Source organism: Notolepis coatsorum (genome assembly GCF_963971535.1).
Source record: "Notolepis coatsorum genome assembly, chromosome: 13".
Taxonomy (NCBI): Eukaryota; Metazoa; Chordata; class Actinopteri; order Aulopiformes; family Paralepididae; genus Notolepis; species Notolepis coatsorum.
Genome location: NC_140177.1, coordinates 84,308,557 through 84,333,186, shown reverse-complemented (window position 1 = coordinate 84,333,186; position 24,630 = coordinate 84,308,557).

Here is a 24,630-nt window from a genome sequence, read left to right as displayed (position 1 = left end):
TAATAATAATAATAATAATAAACAGGACTTCACATGACAATAATAACAATAATAATAACAACAATAATGACAATAGAAATAACAAAAATAATAAAAACAATGTAACATTTTTATAAAATTATGTTACCACAGACATTACAAGACATATCCCCCAGAGTGAATTCCTTTCCTTTCCCAATGAGGATTGTTAATGGGTTTATGCCCAACAAGTATTGAAATATTGGAGAGTCGAGGTGCCATGGGCACTTGATAGCACAAGATCTATGTACATTACGCCATGTTTGAATCACATGGGAGATGATAGGACCATATTGTAATTAACATTTTGATATAGGGGTGTTGGAGTATACTATATCCTGTAATCTTCGTGGTAAGACTGCTGCTGCTTCTAAGGTATACGCCACGACACAGCAATTTCAGGATCATACTATAGCTTATCAGGGGTCTCAGCGAGAAGGACCAGAAGTATAATTAAGCATTACATCACGCACAGGCACGGGGCTGAGCTTCCTACAGGCAATATAGGCGGTTGCCTAGGGTGCCACCCAGAGGGGGGCTCAAAAATAATAATAAAAAATTTAAAAAAAATATAATATATATATATATTTTTTTTTTATACTTTTTTTGTTTGCACTTGGCACAGTTTTGGCGCACCCCTCTATATCTGAGCCTCAGCTTTAGGTGTTCACAGTCAGAACATGCTAGGCTAGAGTGCTGTGCATTGATGGGTATCTGTCAAGTGTTTATAGAATTGAGGGTCGAGGAAAGAAAGACTAATGTTAGAGAACTATGAAGAGACAAAAGCCATCCGGGTCGCAGTATAAAAAGAGAAGAAAAGAAGAAGAGAAACATGCCAAGGTGAAAGGTATGCAATTTTGTACAACTTCCAAGACCTGCCACACCAAGAGCTGATGAAGCAAGCAGAGGCACTTGTACACACCTTAAACCATGGAGGGCAATCTGATTTAGATGGGAAGGAGCTGGCTCAGGAGTTGGAAAATGTACCTGACTTGCCATCAAAGAGCATGACAACTCTTGAGTTGTTGAAATTCATACACACAAAGCAGCTCACAGAAATATATCCCAACTTGTGTATTGCTCTGCGGATCAGTGCAATGCTACCTGTTCTGAAGGTCCAGATTAACACTGAAAGTCTGCGTTTATTATTTTGTATAACTTATATATTGTCTATATATATAAGAGGTTTACGTCATCTGTTTGCCTAACAGTACTTATCATTCGCCTTATTGTATATGTCCCATTCTTAACGCCGTAGGCGCCAGGCGCGCGCCCCCTCTAGACATGTTTCAGAACATGTTCAGGCATGCCCGGACAAGGGAGCTAGCGCATTGATCTGTACAGGTGAACAGGCTGAGTCCACAGGGAACTAATATAGAGTGTGTGTGGAGAAGACGTGCAGCAGCAGCATTAACAGGAAAACTAACAGAGTGAGAGAGAAGACGTCTGGTGCAGTTGTGCACAGACCGAGAGCAGTGTATCGTTATAGAGAGCCGCATGGCTAATTAGATACCACTATAATATTGTCGAGCCATTATTGGCACAGTATAGTGACTTGTGTAAGCGAAGTAACGTGGAGAGACTTATAGCTAAACCCAGAGACGTTCTGGACATAACTACTCATTGGAGACCGCCTGCGGGTTAGCTTCAAGTACAGACGGAGCTAACTAGCTATCATCTATGCCAACGGGCTTTTGGATTAATAGCTATTAACCCTGCCATCGGGCGCTAGGAATACAAGGACCGGTCCGTACGAGACCCCTTCTCCCAGCGACGACAGGATTATCCCACCAGTCTACAGTTTCTCTGGAGCCGGAGCTCTAGAGAGAACCACCGTCTCCAGCCACCATCTTGCTTTTCCCTGTGCCGCCTCGCTTCGTCTCACTCCATTCAGAGCTCCACCGGTCGAGTATCCGTAGTATAGGAACTATCGTTACCTCTGACTTTGTTGCACTGACATTCTATTATTAAAAGAGAACCGTGATATATAATATGTATGTTGCTATGACTATTAAAATGCTCGTTCAACTTGTATCCCTGTCCCCACACCGTTAATAGAGTGTCCGCCATTTTGTGTACTTATACTGTCTGGCCATTAACATATTCTTTAGCAGTGGTTTAATCTAACATATCTCAATACAGTCAGGGTTGTGTAGCCCCTTAGCTACAATTGGTCCTTCGAGCCGGAGGGTATCAGTAACAGTGATGCCACAGATTACTTGTAAAAGTAATCCGATTACTGATTATTGATTACTCCTTTAAAAAGTAATCCAAGTTACTTTACTGATTACTTGATTATCAGAGTAACTTAGTTACTTTGAAAGTAACTAGGTTACGAAGTCGTCGTCGTTCCCCCAACCGGTTTTTTTTAAACGCTTTATTGAAAGTGCATAAATTGTTTTTAACTTGTTTCTCTGCACATAACGTAAATTGTTAAACTAGTGCTTCAGCTTCTGTACCATCAAGTATGGTAAAGCAACAGTCTATGATGCTCACAGCATTAGAGCAGCCAGCCAGTGGTTGTACAAAACCAGTGTATCCATTCACATCTAACAAATGCAGGCTGAACTATTCAATTATATCAACTGTAACTATTAAATTGTTTTTATAAATGTCTCTCTATAAACATACAATCAGTCTCTCTTTAACATGTAAATTAACTGTAAATCTGGCAAATAAGAGCTTTTGCTCTGCCACCATCAAATATACATTAATCAAAAGGGAAAGAAACAATCTCTCTCTTTTGCTGTTTGGCTGGCCTCCGAGTCCTCCTGTACCTAGTCGAAGCGTCGGCTAGTGAATGAATGAATGAATGAATGAAAACTTTATTAACAGATTGCAGAATGGGTACAGTACAGTACAGCTCAATACATACAATTGTTAAGGGGATGCAGACCAGAGAAAGACTTTTGTCTTGTTTACATCAGGGTCCCCCAGTGTTGTAATTCCAGATGCTTTCAATGCAATTGGATGTGCTGTTTTTAGCGGTAGACAGTATTTTGTTTCCTCCGCATATGAACGTGAAGTAGTGACTGAGGCTATACGAGCGTTTTGGGATGGAAGTCTGAACAGAAACTCACTTTTAATTTTGCCAAGCGTTTTGGGGTGGAATTCTCCGACGACGGAGCCCTGCTGTCACACGATTGGTGCATATGTCACATGACGTGCTGTGAAGACCCGCCCTACTCTGCCTCTGATTCGCAGACTGTGGATGGGGAATGTGATTGTACCAAAGCAGATGTCACTCACAGACAGAGTGTCCAGTCACGCCGCAGGGACACATTCTTGTGTAACCCTTTCACTGCCACACTACGTCACTCCCAAAAGAAAAACAGCTCAAAATGTATTTTTGACTGTCGAAAACGAAATAAAATACTGCATTCCGCCTGCATTATGAATTTATGATGAGATAGTAACGAAATAGTAATGCACAGCCACTTGGACAAGTAACTGCAATCAGATTACTGGCTTTTAAAGATTAACGCGTTAGATTACTATTTTCGGGGGAAAGTAATCAGATTACAATAACGCGTTACTTAGTAACGCGTTACCGGCATCACTGATCAGTAATAATAATAATATTAGTGATAATATGGCCAGCAGCGGACACTCTCCAATCGGCTCTCCCCCAATAGAGCGTCCTAGGCGCCAGCGTCAGCCACCTCACCACTTGGAGGGCTACGCTGTAGATTTACCCCCTAGCTTATCTACGAGGACGTTAAGCAAGGATAACATTGGTAGCTCAAGTATGCCCAACCTTATCGACCTGTCAACCCCAGATGTAGAGACCCAAGCTAGTTTAAGTGAAACTGACTTAGCTTACGGGGGGGACAAGCGGGGCATGACTTGACTATACCCACAGAACGCTGCGCCCCCGAGATGGACCTCGGAGCGCATGAAAGTAAAGAACACGGTGCCCCCGAGATGGACCTCGGAGCGCATCAAAGTAAAGAGTACCGCGCCCCCGAGATGGACCTCGGAGCGCGGGAGAAGACAAAGTACAGCGCCTCCGAGATGGACCTCGGAGCGAGTGAGAAGAACAGGTCAACGCCAAGCCCTGCCAACTCCAAATCACCATAATCAGCGTCATCCCCAAGCGAAGCCGACCAGAGGCTAGCGCAAGTCCTGATCGCCACGATAACCGCTTCGGCGGAAAGGGATCGCCTCCAGGAGCAACGAGAGAGTGAGCGTGACCGTCTCCAGGGTGAGCGTGACCGCCTCCAGGCACAACGAGAGAGTGAGCGCGAACATCTCAGACTGGAAGAGAGTCGCCTCCAGCCTGACGCCACGATAACCGCTTCGGCGGAAAGGGATCGCCTCCAGGCGCAACGAGAGAGTGAGCGCGAACATCTCAGACTGGAAGAGAGGCACCTCCAGGCTCAAGAAACCATGGAGCGAGACCGCGCCAATGCGCAGCGCGAGGCAGAACGAGACCGCCTACAAGCACAAATGATGGAGCAAGCGCTCCAGAGGGTGACTCCCCACTCTTCCACCCGGAACTCCTGGAGATCATCAAGACAAGGGTCGAGGGCACCCTCCCCTCCCCGACAAAGCTACACGGGACCCCGCCTACGGGAAGAACCTGCTTACATTGCAGAGCAGCTAGCCGAGCGACTACAAAGCCTGACGGAGGACGAGGAAGGACAGAAAGCCCACCCGCACTACTCCATCTCAGACCAGGAGGCACAGCGCAGCCCCGGTCTCAGTCCCGACACGCTGCGTTATGAACCCCCAACACGTCCCAGTGGGGAGTTCGAGCACCAGACGGCACCAAGGAATAGTGCCTGGGAACCCACCCCCTGGTTCCCGCCCAGCACGAACCAACGACCCAACGTACATGGAGACTCGCCACGGATGCCTCTCCCCCCACGTGCGTCAGTGTCGCAGCCATCCATGGCACACTACATTGGGACACCCACATTCCCAGACTTCACAAGAGAAGACCGAGCGCAGTATACCGAGCTGCGTATGTGCCTAGAGACAATTATGTCCGGAGTACAGGACGAGTCATACAAGTATGCCATTCTCCTTAAGCACCTCAAGGTAACTAGAGTGCACAACATTGCGCTGGCATACTCCAATTCACGGACTCCCTACTCTGACGCCCTGGCGGCCCTCGACGCACGTTACGGACGTACGTGGGATTATGTCATTCAGGAGATACGTGAGATTGTCTCCCCCCGGCTAGAGACAACCGAGCCCTGGACGACTTATCCATCAAGGTACAGTCCCTAGTAGGGATGCCTTTTCCTTAATGATAAGCAAGCAGTGCAAGAATGCGGAAGCATTCTACCGTAGTGGCGTGCGGTAATGCGCCTTTCATTTTCCGCCGCCCAGCGCCCGTGCGTGCACCGGCGGCGGCGTGCTCGCTCAGGTGCGTGCGTGCGCCGGCGTGCTCGCACGAGGTGCCCGCGCATGCGCATGAGATCCGAGCGGAGCTCAATATATATAAGTCACCGCCCCTTATTCAGTATCTAGAAATAGCTCAATTGGCAAGACTACATGGCTGTGGATCCTATGGCTCGTTTGCTGGCGAGTTCGAATCCCATCGAATATTTTTTTTTTTAACGTGATTTTTTTTTTTAACGTGTATTCTTTCGCCGGTTAAGGTTAGGCATGGTTAAGGTTAAGGTTAAGGTTAGGCATTGTTTCGGAGTTGGTTAAGGTTAGAACGGTTAAGTTTAGGCGCTGTTAAGGAGCTGGTTAAGGTTAGAGTTTGTCAAAGAGAATGGCAATATAATTTCTATGGTTAAGGTTAGGCATGGTTAAGGTTAATGTTAGGCATTGTTTCGGAGTTGGTTAAGGTTAGAACGGTTAAGTTTAGGCGCTATTAAGGAGCTGGTTAAGGTTAGAGTTTGTCAAAGAGAATGGCAATAGACAGCCTATTTCCGCGCGACAGCTCCCAAAGCGGGCCTGAAAAGAAAGGCGCTTTACCGTAGTGGCGTGCGGTGACGAATGCTTCCGCATTTTTGCACTGCTTGCTTATCATTAAGGTAGACGCAGTAGGGATGCTCGGGTCCCAACGAGAGAAGGGAATGTACGAGTTGTACGCCAACTCCAACGTGGAGCGCATATTGGAGAAGCTCCCCCCATTCCGCCAAGAACGTTTTCGGCGGCAAAGAAACGACCGTGACCCGAATGGCCCAGAACAGTCACTGCTGGACCTTGCTGACTTCCTAGCCAGGGAGGTTAGCAGCCTAAGAATTGACACCTTCGCAAGGGGTGGCTCGAACATTAAAGAGGGACAGAGGAGGGCTAAAGACCAAAGCAGGCCCATCACAGTGATGCACCAGGCCGAGTCGGTGTCACGACAGAAGAGTCACAACCCCCCCGCCAAAGAGAGGAGGGCTAAAGACCAAAGTAGGCCCATCACAGTGATGTACCAGGCCGAGTCGGTGTCACGACAGAAGAGTCACAACCCCCCCGCCAAAGAGGAATGGAAGATCGCATGTTATTACTGCGACAGCAAACACTGGCTGTCACAGTGCGACGCATTCAAGAAACTGACCACCGCCGAAGTAAATCAGTAGATTAAGGCTAACAAGCGTGACGGCGCTCACTTCGAAGCACTGCACGAGAGCAACAAGCGAAACTCAGCTCTACAAAGCAACTCAAGAACAGAAGTGCTCCACATCGACCCCGCGAAGAGTGGGAGCTCCAGAGTGCTCCTCAAGGTAGTACGAGTACTCCTCAGTCACAGGGACAAGGTACTCGACACCTACGCCGTCCTCGACGACAGGTCGGAGAAGACACTCCTCCTCGCCTCCGCCGCGACCCAGTTGGACCTGCGGGGCCCAGAGGAGACCATGACCCTCCGTACCATTCGTCAAGACTTAAAGACAATCAAAGGTGAAAACGTCTCGTTCACCATTGCAGCGATCGACCAGCCTGAGAAGCGGTACAGTATCAGCAAGGCGTTCACAAGCTACAACATAGGTTTGTCACGCTACGATTACCCCATCCCACAGCTGAGGGAAAAGTACGACCACCTACGCCAACTGCCCATACCGCTCATCAGCGGCGCTACACCGACCCTACTCATTGGCTCCGACCACGCAGACCTCATTGTCCCAACTGATGCGGTCCACATCGGACCCAGAGGATGCCCAGCCGCGGTTAAGACCCGACTGGGATGGACGCTCCAGGGCCCCCTCTCCGGGCCTTCCAGCCGGCCAACGTCCACACGCTGCCTTTACACCAAGGTGAGCGACACAGACAACACTCTCCTACAGCACGTTGAGAGGCTATGGACACTAGACTCGCTGCCATTCAAGAACGAACGCAAGATGGTTCGATCCAAAGAGGACAAGTATGCCATCGCTCTACTCGAGCAGAAGACTACGAGGGTCAAGGTCGACAGAGTGCTAAGATACGCAACCCCACTCTTGAGGCGGGAAGGGATGCCCACTCTGCATGTGCCTAAGGGAGCGACGCACCACTACCTACAGAGCACTGAGCAGCGCCTCGCCAAGGATCCCCCCCAAGCAACGATCTATCGCACCGAGATCGAGAAGCTGGTAACGGCCGGCCATATAAAGAAAATCGATGACCACGAGGCAGAAGGGACGACAGAGTCATGGTACGTGCCCCACCACAAGGTCACCCACAACGGAAAGAACCACATTGCTTTGCACTAGATAGTACTGTACATTAGTACACTGCATAGTATTGTATATTATATGGTAACTCAAAACATTGTACATATGTCTATACCGAACACTGTGACCTCATTTTCTTCCTCTAAATTACATGCTATACTATGTTATTTGATACTATCTTGTCTAGCACAGTCTCTGGAGCGTAACAGTAAGAAGCATTTTGTATGAAAGTATTCTGTACTTAATATGACAACTATTAAAGAAACTTGAAACTTGAAACTTGATTGTGTTCAATTGCAGTCATCAGATTGGACAGCAGAATCTGAATAACCTACTACTGCCATGCCCGACACTCGGACCCTCCCTCCTCGGCGTCCTGATACGCTTTCGTCAGGACAAAGTGGCCATCAGCGGCGACATCAAGGGGATGTTCCTACAAGTTCGACTGATGGAGGGAGACAAGCCTCTACTGAGGTTTCTGTGGAGGGAGAGGCTCGACGACGAACAACCCTCGATATACCAATGGGAGGTACTCACCTTTGGCACCACCTGCAGCCCGTGCTGCGCCACGTTCGCGTTACAGAAGCACGTGGCCGAAGACCCCGAAGCCAACGATGATGTCCGACACAGCGTTGAACGAAGTTTCTACGTGGACAACTGTCTACAGAGCGTATCCACGCCAGAAGAAGCAGAGAGCATCCTACTGAAGCTACGGGCTTCGTTAGCCAAAGGTGGATTCGACCTCCGACAGTGGGCCAGTAGCGACCCTCAAGTTCTCCGGCACCTCCCTCCAGAGACTAAGGCCGCGAGCAGCGAGACCTGGATGGCGCACACCCCAGGCGAAGCGCAAGAGATGACTCTGGGCCTCGTCTGGCGCTTCAAGACGGACTCGCTGCACTACCGACACACACCTCTGAGGACGGATCAGGAGACGTCCACGACTAGACTGACCACTCGGCGGAGTGTGTACCGAACACTCGCCAGCCAGTACGACCCAATGGGGTGTATCCTCCCCTACACCACCCGGGCGAAGATGCTGGTGAGAGAACTGTGGGCCAAGGAGCAGGGCTGGGACGACCCCATACCCGAGCACCTAGCCACCACATGGAGAGATTGGGAGGATGAACTTGTCTTACTCCGCGAGGTGGCCATCCCGCGGAGTTACTCCCCCCCTACCGTGCGCTTGGAGACTTGTGAGATCGACCTGCACGTCTTCAGCGACGCCCCGGAAGTGGCGTACGGATCAGTGGCCTACCTGAGAGCTCGAGAAGAGGGAGTTCTGAACTCCAAGCCCCTCGGCTGCGTTTCAAGCGACGTAGCTGACATCGACCCCATCACCCCAAACTACCTCTTGATGGTGCGGCTGGACCCTGCCCTTCCTCGGACTGTGTACAGACAGGACGAGATGAACGGACGGAGGATGTGGAGACACAGCCAAGTACTGACCGACCAGTCTTGGGCCCGCTTCCTCCTACGCTACTTACCCTCCCTTCCAGCCCGTTAGAAGTGGGTGAAAGACAGGGACAACCTGACCGTGGGGACCGTCGTGATGATCATAGACCAGTCACTACCCCAAGCTACGTGGCCAGCCGGCCATGTGAGCAGAGTGATTAATGGTTCAGATGGGAAGGTCAGAGCGGCAGAAGTCATCGTCCAAGGGCGGACTTATACCAGACCAGTAGCTAAGTTGATAGAGCTTCCTGCATTCCCTGACCCCCCTGACAACGACGATAACCCACTGACTTCATAGATTATTCCAACTCCCCACAGCCCATTATGGAGAAGTTGACTTGACTCTTAATATTAATCTGTGCCCCACATTTTATTTACTAATTAGGTTCGGACTAATTAGGGGGCGGCTGTTCTGAAGGTCCAGATTAACACTGAAAGTCTGCGTTTATTATTTTGTATAACTTATATATTGTTTATATATATAAGATATATATCTTTACGTCATCTGTTTGCCTAACAGTACTTATCATTCGCCTTATTGTATATGTCCCATTCTTAACGCCGTAGGCGCCAGGCGCGCGCCCCCTCTAGACATGTTTCAGAACATGTTCAGGCATGCCCGGACAATGGAGCTAGCACATTGATCTGTACAGGTGAACAGGCTGAGTCCACAGGGAACTAATATAGAGTGTGTGTGGAGAAGACGTGCAGCAGCAGCATTAACAGGAAAACTAACAGAGTGAGAGAGAAGACGTCTGGTGCAGTTGTGCACAGACCGAGAGCAGTGTATCGTTATAGAGAGCCGCATGGCTAATTAGATACCACTATAATATTGTCGAGCCATTATTGGCACAGTATAGTGACTTGTGTAAGTGAAGTAACGTGGAGAGACTTATAGTTAAACCCAGAGACGTTCTGGACATAACTACTCATTGGAGACCGCCTGCGGGTTAGCTTCAAGTACAGACGGAGCTAACTAGCTATCATCTATGCCAACGGGCTTTTGGATTAATAGCTATTAACCCTGCCATCGGGCGCTAGGAATACAAGGACCGGTCCGTACGAGACCCCTTCTCCCAGCGACAACAGGATTATCCCACCAGTCTACAGTTTCTCTGTAGCCGGAGCTCTAGAGAGAACCACCGTCTCCAGCCACCATCTTGCTTTTCCCTGTGCCGCCTCGCTTCGTCTCACTCCATTCAGAGCTCCACCGGTCGAGTATCCGTAGTATAGGAACTATCGTTACCTCTGACTTTGTTGCACTGACATTCTATTATTAAAAGAGAACCGTGATATATAATATGTATGTTGCTATTAAAATGCTTTTTCAACTTGTATCCCTGTCCCCGCGCCGTTAATAGAGTGTCCGCCATTTTGTGTACTTATACTGTCTGGCCATTAACATATTCTTTAGCAGTGGTTTAATCTAACATATCTCAATACAGTCAGGGTTGTGTAGCCCCTTAGCTACACTACCAGTAACAGTAGCTTCAGCCGAGAGTTTTTCCAAATTAAAACTATTTTTGTATCCACTTTTTCTCCTCCTATTTTTCTTGTATTTTCCTCCCATCCCAATTTTGTCATTATGCCAATTCCCCCCTCCCCTTCCTGGTCGTTGCGCACATTTCCCCCCTACTTGCCGGTCTAGGGAGCCCTGAAGTCTATCACATGCTTCCTCCGATACATAGGAGACAGCCAGCAGCCTCTTTTCACCTGGCAGCGAGGACTCTCATTGGGTGAGTGTAACGCGTGGGAGGGCACACTACCTCACCCAGATCCCTTCCTCGCTGTGCAGGCGCCCTGACCGACCTGTAGGAGTCGCTGTTTACAACAACCAGATTACCACCCACCGGCTTCCCTCCCGTTGACACTGCCAATTGTGTCAGTATGACGACCGGCCAAGCCGGAGGCACCGCTGACAGCTGGATTCGATATCAGTGTCTCTGCGGTGGTAGACAGACGCTTAGTCCGCTGCGCTACCCGGCCGCAAATTAAAACTCTTGAAAACATACCTGAGGTCAACCATGGCTCAAGAACGCCTCAGTGGTCTGGCTGTAATCAGTATTAACCATGAGGTTGGTGGTCAGATTTCATATGATGATGTGATTGATGACTTTGCAGCGAGGAAGGCCAGAAGGATTGCACTGTAAATGGAAACCAGTAGGAGCTACAGGCTAACCTTGAAGTGTGATGATAGGGAGTGGAATGTAAATAGTTCTTTAGACAAAGTGAATTAGTAATTTTTATTTATTTGTTTGTTTATTTATCATATTATATTTTGATTATATATGTGTAACATATTTTACAATACATAATTTTCTTTTAACACATTGGGGACGAACAACGGATATCTCCGTGTTTTGATTCCACCCGTTGTGGACAGAAGCATGGATAAGTCCGTGGCAAGTTGTTATTGCTTTTATTCCATTTTAATAACCTATTCAAGGTCGCCGAACGGCACTGCAGATTTACCCTACTCTTTGAATTCGAGAAGGTGCAATACCGGCCAGATCCTCTTAGGGGCGCTATCGCGATAATGCAGTGTGCACTGTGGCTGAAGGGAGCAATCTTTTTTTTTTTTTTTTCGAGTAGCTGGATTCTATGTGTAGCCTGTACCTTGGATTACGTTTTTCATCACAGATTTCACCATGCAATAAGGGGATTTATCATCAGCCAATGGACATATCGATCTACCAGATGGCGATTGATAACGGGAAATGCTCGGGAGGATCCCACCGGACCACGGTAAGATCTTTTTCACGTAAAGTACAGCCCAATCGGGAATTGTTATCATACTCAACCAGGCGTTCAGCCTATGAGGCTAATGAGGCTAACGCGCAGGGCCGCCTCAGGGGGTGTGCGAGCAGTGCGGTCGCACAGGGCCTCGCGGGAAGGGGGGCCTCGCAAAATAAGAAATTAAAAAAAAATATGTTTTATTTATTTTTTATTTTTTATTTTTTTTATTTTATTTTTTAATTTTTGCTAGGCCCCCCTTCCCGCGAGGCCCTTTTTCATCACAGACCTAAAATCTAGTTTTGCTTATATGCTTATATATTTCACATTAGACACGTTTGTAGAATGTGTCTGACTTGTTCCTGGGTCTGCAGTGACATACTATTGGTTTCAACGAAGGGAGCTCTGGTGCTCTGCAGCAGACATACTATTGGTTTCAACGAAGGGAGCGGAGTGATTACTTACTTGTGTAGTACGCCGGCGTGAGTCAGCTGCGTTTGACTATTTCGCGAGTGCAGCTTTTGACTATTATGCTTAGTTATGCCAGCCAACTCGAAGAGGTCGGTCATTATCAGTCGGTCGGTCACCAAGGAACGTTGACGAAAGGCGGGACAAATGGCCGGAGCCTTGTCATGATGCAGTCGGGATATAGCCATGATGATGTCGGCTAGTAGCTAGCTTAGCTAAAGGCTATCTAGCGTTAGCTAACCTAGAGACATGCAGCCAAGATGAAGAGGATAGTCGTTTGGCAGATGAACTTCGTCAACTCCACGCGGTTGTCTCCATCCTCTTGGACGTTTGGTGAGTTTTTAACCTATTCTATTAACTCTATTCTATTCCCGCCGTGGACATCGCTCTCTCTCTCTCTCTCTCTCTCTCTCTGGAGCTAAACTGGCCGACTAGCTATTGTAGTACTACTAGTAGCTAACGGTGTGTGCCTGGTGTCAGCACCTGGCTGTATGTAGCCGCATAGCTTGCTTCTGCGTTAGCTAATGGTTAGCGATAGCCTGGTTGAGCTAACTGTTAGCCAGTTAGCTGTTTAGCTTCGACGTTAACTGCCGGCTGCGCTCGGCTGGGAACGTTCGTTTGATGCTATCAGTTAGCCTTGAGTTAGCTGTTAGCTTGTGCTACGACCATTGACATTAGCCGTGAGAATAGCAGGGGGTTCTGGCACTCTGACTACGACATCATCTTTGACAGAAGATGTAGTCGGGCCTGCACCATGACAAGGCTCTGGCCATAGCTTATTTTTGTCCAGACAGCGAGAGGCCTTTCGTCAACGTGGAGACCTGTGTTGCGGCCTTTCGCCCTGCGTTCCTTGGTGCAGGTAAGATTAATGAAAATGTCATGACATTACCCCACTCTTCCTTCCTTCCCCTCCCGAATGTTTTGTTAATAACGATGTTTTTTTCCAGGCAAAACATATGTTACTTCACAACATTTGGAGATACGACATGTGCTGTGTGTGAATTCATTTGTTTGTTTGTTAACTCGTGGCAAGTTGTTATTGTTTTATTCCAAATTAATGAACAGAGCAAGATCCCCGATCGACTCTGAAGATTTACCCGCCAGATTTAAATCGGCGACATGCAATACCGGACAGATCCTCTTAAGGGCGCCATCGCTCCACTGCAGTATCATTGAGGCCGAATGGGGGAAATTTTTTTTTTACTATCTAGGGCGTTTCATATGAGCCTGGATCCCAGCCGAACATCCTCCATCTTTGATCACGTTACGGAACGCAGATTTCAGCCTGGAATAATGGGATTTATGATCAGCCAATGGACATATCGATCTACCAGATGCCGATGAATAATGGGGAAATGCTGCCGGCGATCACATGGGCTGACGGTAGGATACTATTCACCCAAATTACAGCCGGATTGGACATTGTTGTAACACGCAAGCGATCGATCAGTGAATGTGGCTACTTGAACGCACACTGTATTGCTAATCAATAATACTAATCGGCGCCCCCCGCCGCCCCCATTTCATCCATAGATGCTCTGTAATAGTCTGGATGCTAAGCAGTTTGTGTGAGGTTTCTGTCCTTGCTCTCTCACTCGTTCTGTTCCTTTAACCACCTCGCTCTGTTTTCATTTGTTTTTTCTGTTAATTATTTCAATTCCCTCTTTCACACGCTTCTCCCCATTGACGTCATCAGAGACGTCGCTGATTGGTTCTCTCAGGTCCGCACGCTTTTCAATCACATTCCCCAGCTGTCACTGCTTGTCTATCAATCAATCCCTTATTATTTATACCCCGTTTCTCCACTCTAAGTTTGTTGGATCGTCTTGATTTTTCTCTGGTTGCATTCTCCGTTTTGCTGCTGCTGCTGCTTTTGCTCTCTGTGCTATCTCCAGGATTTTTCCAAGAAGCCTGCCTCTTGGACACCTGTTCCCGTGGCGCGCGCTCGCTCCGCTGTTGTTCCAGCACCATTACGCATTACGTCTGGGTGAGTTTTTATTGACTGTCTTGATCTATTCCGTTTTTCGTGTGTTACTATTACACTGAAGATTACCACCTTTTTGTCAGACAGTCACTCACCCAGCGATCCCTTTTGTTTGTTCCCTCTGGGATAATATTTTTGGGACTTTTCATCTCCCTCTGTGTGTTGCTCACACCGAAGATATTATTTCACATTTGGATTGTTTTGGACTTCACTAACTGTGTGTATATTACACAAAGATATTCACTTGGGACTGTGTTTGGAATTTTGCTCACTGTGTGTATAACACGAAGATTTCACTTGGGATTTGTTTTGGAATTGTGCTCACTGTGTTTAATTACACGAAGATTAGTTCACCCTGTTCTCCTGCTCGTTCAACCTGCACTGTTGTTGACTCGTTCCCTCTCTCCCTCTCTCGGTCTCGCAACACATCGGAGATTCTGCCGAGAAAATTCTGCAGAGCGGTTCTGATGTCAACATCTGCTATTCCCAAACTACCACCACGGGAGAAGCTGCAGAGCAGCAGAACTTTGCCCCTTGGCCTATGTACCTGTCTTGTGTGACTTGCCTATCCTGTACTCTTTATATTTAGTATCAAATAAACAAGCCCTTGTATTTGGCAACTCTGAATTCCTACTCTCTTGTGTCGTGCGTTTGGGGTCGGTGTCAAACCATAACATTACGATCCAACCAATGACGACCCCAGCCGACACAGAGAGAGTAGTCACCTTGGGCATCGAGGGGGTGGTAAGGCGTGCCCTACGCTTCCATCGCGCTCCAGGCAATGTACCTGTTAATCGTCTCTTTGTCCCCAACTCAGTCCGGTCCCGGGTCCTCCAGTGGGGCCATACCAGCCGGTTCGCCTGCCACCCGGGCGTTCATCGCACGTTCTCCTTCCTGGCTCGTCGATTCTGGTGGCCCACCATGAGGAACGACGTCAAGGGGTCCGTACTGGCCTGCGCAGTCTGCGCCCGCAAGAGAGTCAGCACAGCAGCGGCAGTCCAGTTAGAGTCAGCCAAGGAACACGCCCTACAGCTGGATGCGGCTGCAGCTGCTGTACAGGGACTCCGAGAGCAGGTCCTGCTTATTCAAGGGTCCCTGGCCACTCTGGCAGGACAACAGTCCGACATTCTCGCTCAGCTTCACTCGCTGGGCGACACCGTTAATGCCTTTCATCTCTCACAACCTTCAGGAGCATTCCCCGCAGCCCCAGCAGATCTCGCATCTCGGGAACCCCATCTCTCCGTCCCACGGCTGTTCGACGGTAATCCCGAGGAGTGTGCCACATTCATCATGCAATGTGAGTTGGTTTTCCGTCATCAACCAAGCCGTTTTTCTGCTCGTGGGTCCCAAGTGGCTTATATAACGAACTTGCTTTCAGGCCATGCTGCCCAGTGGGTCACATCCTCCTGGGCAATGGAAGCAGATTTTTTGTTTTCCTATCCAGACTTCGTGGCGGAGCTCCGCAGAGTGTTCCACCATCCAGCCCGAGGTCTGGACCCTGGAGCCCGGTTGGGGACCTTCCGACAGGGGAGCAGCCGGGTAACTGACTACGTCCTGGAGTTTCGACTGGCGGCGGTGGAGAGTGGATGGAACGACCCAGCACTTCGCCTAACCTTCATGAGTGGGCTCAGTGACGCAGTCAGGGACCAGCTCGCGACCCGGGAGGAACCTGATTCCCTCGAGGACCTGTTCTGCCTCGCCATCCGCATCGACGGACGCCTCCAGGAGAGGAGACGAGAGAGAACCCGACGGGTGCCGTCCAGCCCCCTCACCGTGTCCCAGTCCTCGTCTCCGGCCTCCCTCGCCGGTTCTCTGTCCCTGTGCCCGGCCTCCGCTGTCGGGTCCCAGTCCCCGTCTCCGGCCTCCCTCGCCGGTCCTCTGTCCACGTCTCCGGTCCCCCTCTCCGGGCCTCTGTCTTTGTCCCCCTCTCCAGTGCCCCTGATCGCCGGCTTCCTTGGGTCCCGTCCGGGCAGGCCCGAGCCGTGTGGGTCGCCGGGTGCTGTAAGGTTTGGCTCTTTCCCCACCACGGGCTTCTTGAAGTACTGTGATGATTGGTCCGCTGCTCTCCCGCTCGCTCCTGCTCCGGACATCTGAGCGCGCCTGTCGTGGTGCCGACCGGCGCCGGGTTCCTGCGCCGACTTACCGCCCTGGGCAGAGGGTGTGGCTCTCCGCAAAGGACCTCCCGCTACGGTCCTCGGCCAAGAAGCTCAACCCCCGTTTCGTCGGGCCTTTCGAGGTCCTGAAGGTACTCAGTCCGGCGGCCCTGCGCCTGAAGCTTCCTGCATCCATGCACATCCACCCCGTGTTCCATGTCTCCCGGGTTAAGCCCGTCTCCCTCAGTCCCCTTATGCCTCCAGCTCCTGATCCGCCGCCTCCCGTGTTGGTGGATGGTCACCCCCAGTGGCAGGTCCGCCGGTTGATGGGCGTTCGTCGGCGGGGCCGGGGGTTCCAATACCTGGTGGACTGGGAGGGTTACGGCCCTGAGGAGCGTAGCTGGGTCTCCCGGCAGCTCATCGTGGATCCCGGCTTGATCACCGACTTCCATCGAGCCCATCCTGACGAGCCGGGTCGGCCTGGTCGCCGGGTGGCTCCCGTGGAGGGGGGGGTACTGTGAGGTTTCTGTCCTTGCTCTCTCACTCGTTCTGTTCCTTTAACCACCTCGCTCTGTTTTCATTTGTTTTTTCTGTTAATTATTTCAATTCCCTCTTTCACACGCTTCTCCCCATTGACGTCATCAGAGACGTCGCTGATTGGTTCTCTCAGGTCTGCACGCTTTTCAATCACATTCCCCAGCTGTCACTGCTTGTCTATCAATCAATCCCTTATTATTTATACCCCGTTTCTCCACTCTAAGTTTGTTGGATCGTCTTGATTTTTCTCTGGTTGCATTCTCCGTTTTGCTGCTGCTGCTGCTTTTGCTCTCTGTGCTATCTCCAGGATTTTTCCAAGAAGCCTGCCTCTTGGACACCTGTTCCCGTGGCGCGCGCTCGCTCCGCTGTTGTTCCAGCACCATTACGCATTACGTCTGGGTGAGTTTTTATTGACTGTCTTGATCTATTCCGTTTTTCGTGTGTTACTATTACACTGAAGATTACCACCTTTTTGTCAGACAGTCACTCACCCAGCGATCCCTTTTGTTTGTTCCCTCTGGGATAATATTTTTGGGACTTTTCATCTCCCTCTGTGTGTTGCTCACACCGAAGATATTATTTCACATTTGGATTGTTTTGGACTTCACTAACTGTGTGTATATTACACGAAGATATTCACTTGGGACTGTGTTTGGAATTTTGCTCACTGTGTGTATAACACGAAGATTTCACTTGGGATTTGTTTTGGAATTGTGCTCACTGTGTTTAATTACACGAAGATTAGTTCACCCTGTTCTCCTGCTCGTTCAACCTGCACTGTTGTTGACTCGTTCCCTCTCTCCCTCTCTCGGTCTCGCAACACATCGGAGATTCTGCCGAGAGAATTCTGCAGAGCGGTTCTGATGTCAACATCTGCTATTCCCAAACTACCACCACGGGAGAAGCTGCAGAGCAGCAGAACTTTGCCCCTTGGCCTATGTACCTGTCTTGTGTGACTTGCCTATCCTGTACTCTTTATATTTAGTATCAAATAAACAAGCCCTTGTATTTGGCAACTCTGAATTCCTACTCTCTTGTGTCGTGCGTTTGGGGTCGGTGTCAAACCATAACAGTTTGTTTTATTTCATTCGTATATATACAACAGAAATGGCGTTTGATATAACGTGACTAGCCTTTAGCCTCATATCTAGCTTCCCAGAAAAAAGACGAGACGAAAACTGCGATAAAGCTTATATTCACGACGCTATAAAATGACAACCAACCGATGGATTTTTATTTTCTTTAAGCCATTATGAAGGCACGGTTTATGCACTCAAGTGACAATGAGAATGGACAGATAACAATACTATAAAGTATATATATAGCTGTTAGAAAGTACATCGGTTTGTTTACAAAGCGTTGTCCTCCAGCCACATATTACACTGCAAGCCGTGGTCGTCAATGTGTTAAGCCATTTTAAAGGGACGGTTTATGGTCTCAATTCACAATGAGAATGGACAGATAGCAATACTATAAAGTATAGATTTAGCTCTACAAACAGCCCCACGTCTGTTTACATTTCCTGGTCCTCTTGAGAATAATTAGACTCATCCCAGTGGCCACGATTGTGTTAAAGCAAATTTGCATGTTATTTTATTGTTTGTTATTGTTATTATTATTATTGATTGTTAGCTAAGTTGTTTGTTTTAATTCTTTAGTGTGCACTTTACATTTCTTCTTAATTTTCTTTGAAAGCAAATTTGCACATTCTTTTATTGTTTGTTATTGTTATTATTGTGTGTTAGCTAAGTTGTTTATTTGTTTTAATTCTTTAGTGTGCACTTTACATTTATTCTTAGCTCTTGTTCTTGCTTGTAAAAAATACAGGTGCAGTACTTTACTGTATAACTCTTAACCCTTTCACTGCCACACGACAGAGGGTTGACCTCTTACTATCACACAACCGACGGTCGTGAAAGGGTTAACCTTCTGTGTATTGTCGCAGTGAAAAGGGTTAACCGTGTGGTAGAGCGGCAGTGAAAGGGTTAAGATGTTTAGATTTTTTTGGGGGGGGGGGGGGGGGGGGGGCACAGTGGTGAAGCTCGCCTAGGGCGCCAAATGTGCTAGGTTAGTTAAGTGCCCCCATTAAGGGACTGTTTCCTATTTACTAGCAGCAACTGATTTGCTAAGTGAGCCATTAAGAGCCTGCCCTGTTTAAAAGAAGAAGTCCAGACTGTGTTGAAATCACTCTGTACTGTTGAAATATGACACGTACATCATGTACATTTATAGCAGAGACATTCTCCCATGACTCCACCATACAAAGCCCAGTTCCCTTAAATTCTTTCTCTCCAGCCCAGCCAGAGGGCCACTCACAGATTCTTATCAGTGACCTGCTGACCCTTGGTGCAGGCTGTGGTTCCGTCCCTCTCACACACAAGCATACACACACACTTACACATAGGACAAGCTCACACACACACACACATACACTCTCACTCCACACCCCCCATACTCTCAAAGCACACACACACACAAACCTACACACACGCACACATCCCCCACACGCACACACGCACGCGCGCGCATGCGCACACACACACACACACATACACTCTCGCTCTCAACGCACACAAAGTGACTCCTTTGGTGAGAGATCTCACCAGACTAGCCTGGATCAAATAATTCAACTCATTATGACAAAATGCCACAAGCCAACTAATATACGACCAGGTCAACCACTGGTCACATACTCCAGTCTCCATTAATCACAGATCGTTATCATAGAGACACACACGCACAAATGCGCACGTAAATGTGCGTACCACGCACTCAGGCACGGCTGACATACAGGCTGACCAATACACAAGACACACGACGTGCACTGAGGAGAGACACCACATACACACACTGGACTAGGGGACTAATAAAAGATCACCCTCACAGGGAAGGGGGGACTTCTCTGCTTTGACTGGACGGACGAGACTGCTGCACGGACTGACTGGACAGACGAGACTGGACTGACGGAACAAAGACTTGACTGTTTGACTGACTTGCTATATTCACCTTTTATAATATTTTGCTTATTCACTTTTTATATTACATTGCTTGTTCACTTTTTATAATAAATACCTTCAAAAGTGTTTCATCTCTTATATCTTTAAATATCTTATTACAACTTTCACGACTGAGTCTAAAACGTGACAATTTGGCTTTCCCTGGGTGGGCCTTCATTCGGACTTGCCAACCTGTTTCGTGGACAATACTGACTGAACATCCACTCAGAGGATCCACTCTTAAAGGTAAGCAGAAAAACCTGTTACGTTAAGTCGAAATCTGCATAGTTAAAACAGCCGTTATGAGTGGATTCATTCTAATTATTGTCTTGTGAATAAGTTGCTAAAAATATAAGTAAACCCATTGAATTGTGTTGTTGAAATGAATATAAGCGAGGTGCAATCTACACTAGTAATTTTTTTTTTTTTCTCACATCTTTCTCTCTCTCTTTCTTTTTCCCCCTAATACCAAGTTAGAGTCACTCATTTATATAAGTTAGAGTCATAAGTTAGAGTCATAAGTTAGAGTCATAAGTTAGTCATAAGTTAGAGTCATAGGTTAGAGTGACCCATTTATTTAAGTTAGGGTCGTTTATTTAAGTTAGAGCCGCAGGAAGAGAAATACTACTATTTAAGTTATGGTAACCCAAAGACCAAAGTACAGGGACTTGAACCCTAGCCAGAGTTATTAAGTAGACAAAAACATAGGATTGTAGGTCTGAAGTGCGTGAGAATTACGAACAGATTACGGGTAAAGGGGTGATCAGCCTTGCTTAGTCCTGTATTAGTCTCTTAATTGCGTCAGCCAACTGCAATCCTAGTCTGCAAAATAAACTTAGTCGATTAAACAGGTTAGAGCCACAGGTTAGAGCCACGGGTTAGTGCCACAGGTTAGTGCCACAGGTTAGAGTCACAGGTTAGAGCCACAGGTTAGTGCCACAGGTTAGAGCCACAGGTTAGAGCCACAGGTTAGTGCCACAGGTTAGTGCCACAGGTTAGAGCCACACATTAGAGCCATCTCAGTTATGGTTAGGTTATGGTTTGGTTAGAGTCAACGGTTACTTAGAACCAGGTTAGAGTCACATTATTGCCATCTCAGTTATGGTTAGGTTATGGTTATAGTGTTGTACATTGTATTATACAGGCTTGGGTCTTTGGGCAACACAATGCCAGGCAGTTCTGCCCATCTTCTTGTATTTACCGTCCATGTAAGCTACGAGAGGGGCTGGAAATGCAACGTATAATTAGCAGAATCTTAAATTCTAAGTGTTATTTTATGTCCAAATGTGTGGAATATTTATTATGTCTTAGAGGCTATATCCATAGGTCGTTAGCTGTTTCCTTGCCATGGTGTATATTTGTCAGATATGGTCCGTATGATGCAGGCTCCAGGCCTCGCCGTCGGAGAACGGTGTGTGTAGAGTGGTACTATATGAATGGTATATATACATTGCTATAACTGTTCTTGGTAAGGTGACAATTATCGTTATATTAAAATGAATATACTGGTGGTAGGGGGGCCAACCTATTGTTGTTAAAGTATATACCGTTCGTATTGCATATTTGTGCTGCTCTGCGAAGGAGGGGTCTTGGCTTTGCAGACTTTTGAATCCTTCGTTGCGGCCGCACGAGGGAGGGGAGGTCTGTGGAACCGGAATCTGTTTGAACCCTCTTGGCATTGCAGTTTCAGACTATGCGTCGACGATTAGATGAATGTATCTAGTTAATTAAAGATAGATATTTATATATATATATATATATATATATATATATATATATATATATATATATATATATATATATATATATATATATATATATATTAGGGCTGTCAGTTTATCGCGTTAATTAGATTAATTAATTACACAGCAAATTATCGCGTTATGAAAATTGACGCAAAATTTATTACAGCCGACCTATATTTACTTTAGACAAGTGGCAAATCGGTGCGCTTTTATTTTGAAATCCACGCTTGAGTTGGGCGTATTAAACTTGGCCCATTGAATGACCCGTAGCCTACTTGATCGTCACTTCACACATGCGTCGTCTATCAAACAAAACAAACACACAAAGGAATTAGCTCAGCTGGAACAAGATGTCAGCATCACCCGAGGCGATACTCCTGGGACCTATGAACGGCAAGTTCAATTTCAAAAAGAATATAGATGGGACAGTAAACAAGACCATTGTAATATGTAGCTTATGTCAAAAAGAATTTGCGTATCACCGAAGCTGCTCTAGTCTAACGTATCACATGAACGCTAAACATGTCCAGGCAAGTTGTTCGAGCAGCTCCAGTGTAGCTAACGTTAGCTCCAGAGCAACTCGCACGCTTCGTCAAACCACTCTTGGAGAATTACCGTTAGGCAAACGGTTGAGTAAATCCACCACAGACAAACTAACCAACAGCGTCGCGAAGTGGATAGCAAAATATTGTAGGCCAATAGCTATAGTGGAAGATAAGGGTTTAGCGGAGTCATTTCGAATAGCGTCGTCTGACCCAAATTACAAGCTACCCTCGAGAGCTACAGTGATGAAAAGGATCCACAACATGTATGACACAGAGAGGGAGGCGAGGGAAGAAGTGTTGGCACGGGCTGGCCCAATGGCCCTAACGGGTGATCACTGGACGTCGGTGGGCAATCATAATTATTTGGGTGTCACAGTGCACTTGATCGATACTGAGTGGAAACTGCAATCATTTGCATTAACGGTGACCAAAACTGTGGGCCGCCATTTCGCCGATGCGTGTGCTGAACAGTTCAACACAGTAATAGAGGAGTGGAATATAAAAGATAAAGTCACATCTATTGGGACTGATTCCGCCCGTAATATGATAGCAGCAGCGCGCTATATGCCGTTCCAGCACATGCCATGTGCTGCACACGTGCTGCAAAGAACCATCACAGTCTCCCTTGAGGACAGAAGCCTTGACACCACCCTGGCAAAGTGCCGCAAGATTGTAGGCCACTTCAAGCACAGCCCTGCCAGTACAGAAGAACTGCAGCAGCAGCAGACTGCCCTCGGACAAGCAAAAGAGCCCATGATACAAGATGTATCCACAAGGTGAGACTGTTTAACTACCTGTTGTATGCTTAGGGTAAATTTAGTGTGTGTGTGTGTTTATTTCTTTGTGTTCTGTACAATTGCATCATGCTGCATTAACAACCCCCAGTGGGACTAATAGTTATTTTATTGAATTGGAAGGTGGAATTCGACACTGGCCATGATCTCACGGTACCTGAGGAACCAGGAGGCTGTGACTGCCACTTTGGCCCAACAGAACCACAAGCTGTCCATGCTGACCCCCACAGAGTGTGACAAACTGAAGAAGCTGGAGCTTGTACTTGAGCCCTGCAGGTAAGTGTCTCTCCCTCTCTCTCTCCCCCCATACACCCCCCTCCTCTCTCTCTCTCCCCCATACACACACCTCACACCCCACTCTCTCTCTCCCATACACACACCTCACCCCCCAATCTCCCCCATACACACACCTATCTCTCTCCCATACACACACCTCACCCCCCCCTCTCTCCCCCATACACACACCTATCTCTCCCATACACACACCTCACCCCCCCTCTCTCCCCCATACACACACCTATCTCTCTCCCATACACACACCTCACCCCCCCCCTCTCTCCCCCATACACACACCTATCTCTCCCATACACACACCTCACCCCCCCCTCTCTCCCCCATACACACACATATCTCTCTCCCATACACACACCTCACCCCCCCCCTCTCTCCCCCATACACACACCTCACCCCTCTCTCTCCCATACACACACCTCACCCCCCCCCCTCTCTCCCCCATACACACACCTATCTATCTCCCATACACACACCTCACCCCCCCTCTCTCCCCCATACACACACCTATCTCCCTCTCATACACACACCTTCACCTCTTTCTCTCTCGCTCTCTTGTTTCACTGCAGGTATGTGACTGAGCTCCTTGGAGGGGAAACCTACGTCTCATGCTCTGTGGTGCTCCCCGCACTCTGCCACCTAAACCGCATCATGGACCTCAACGAGGAGGATCCGGGCTACATGGTAAAGTTCAAGGCCAGCTTCACGAAGGACCTGGACGCACGCAAAGCGACCCTCAACAACAGATGGCTGAAGCTGGCTACAGCCCTCGACCCGCGATTCAAGGACTTGAAGAGCGTACCAAAGGACGAGAGGGATGAGGTGTGTGTGTGAATGAGAAGACCAGTGTTAAGTCCTTAGGCTGTCATGAAAAGTCCTATGCAACTAATTAATTGTCCCTCTTATTAGGTGTGGACCTGGCTTAAAGAGATGCTGCCAGGACCAGAAGCAGACAAAGCTGCTCCACAAGCCACAGAGGACGAGCCACCAGCGAAGAGGACCCTCCTCCGGCTGTCTTCAGACTCTGATTCAGATGAAGTCAGGGTACTGTCAGGACAATTAGACCTCTACAAAGCTGAGCCCAGCATCGGAATGAATGACTGTCCACTGGAGTGGTGGGCAGCTCACGCAAAAGCCTATGGACAGCTGTCTCCTCTTGCTCGCAAATATCTGGCTACTCCTGCTACCTCTGTGCCATGTGAGAGGCTATTTTCACTTGCAGGTCACATAGTCCAAAAGAAGAGGGCAGCCTTACTCTCAGACAATGTAAACAAGCTTGTTTGTCTTAGCAATTGGCTCAAGGAATAGATTTGTCATGCATACAGTAGACCCTGCACTAGACCCTGCACTAGACCCTGCAGTCATGCCCCAGACCC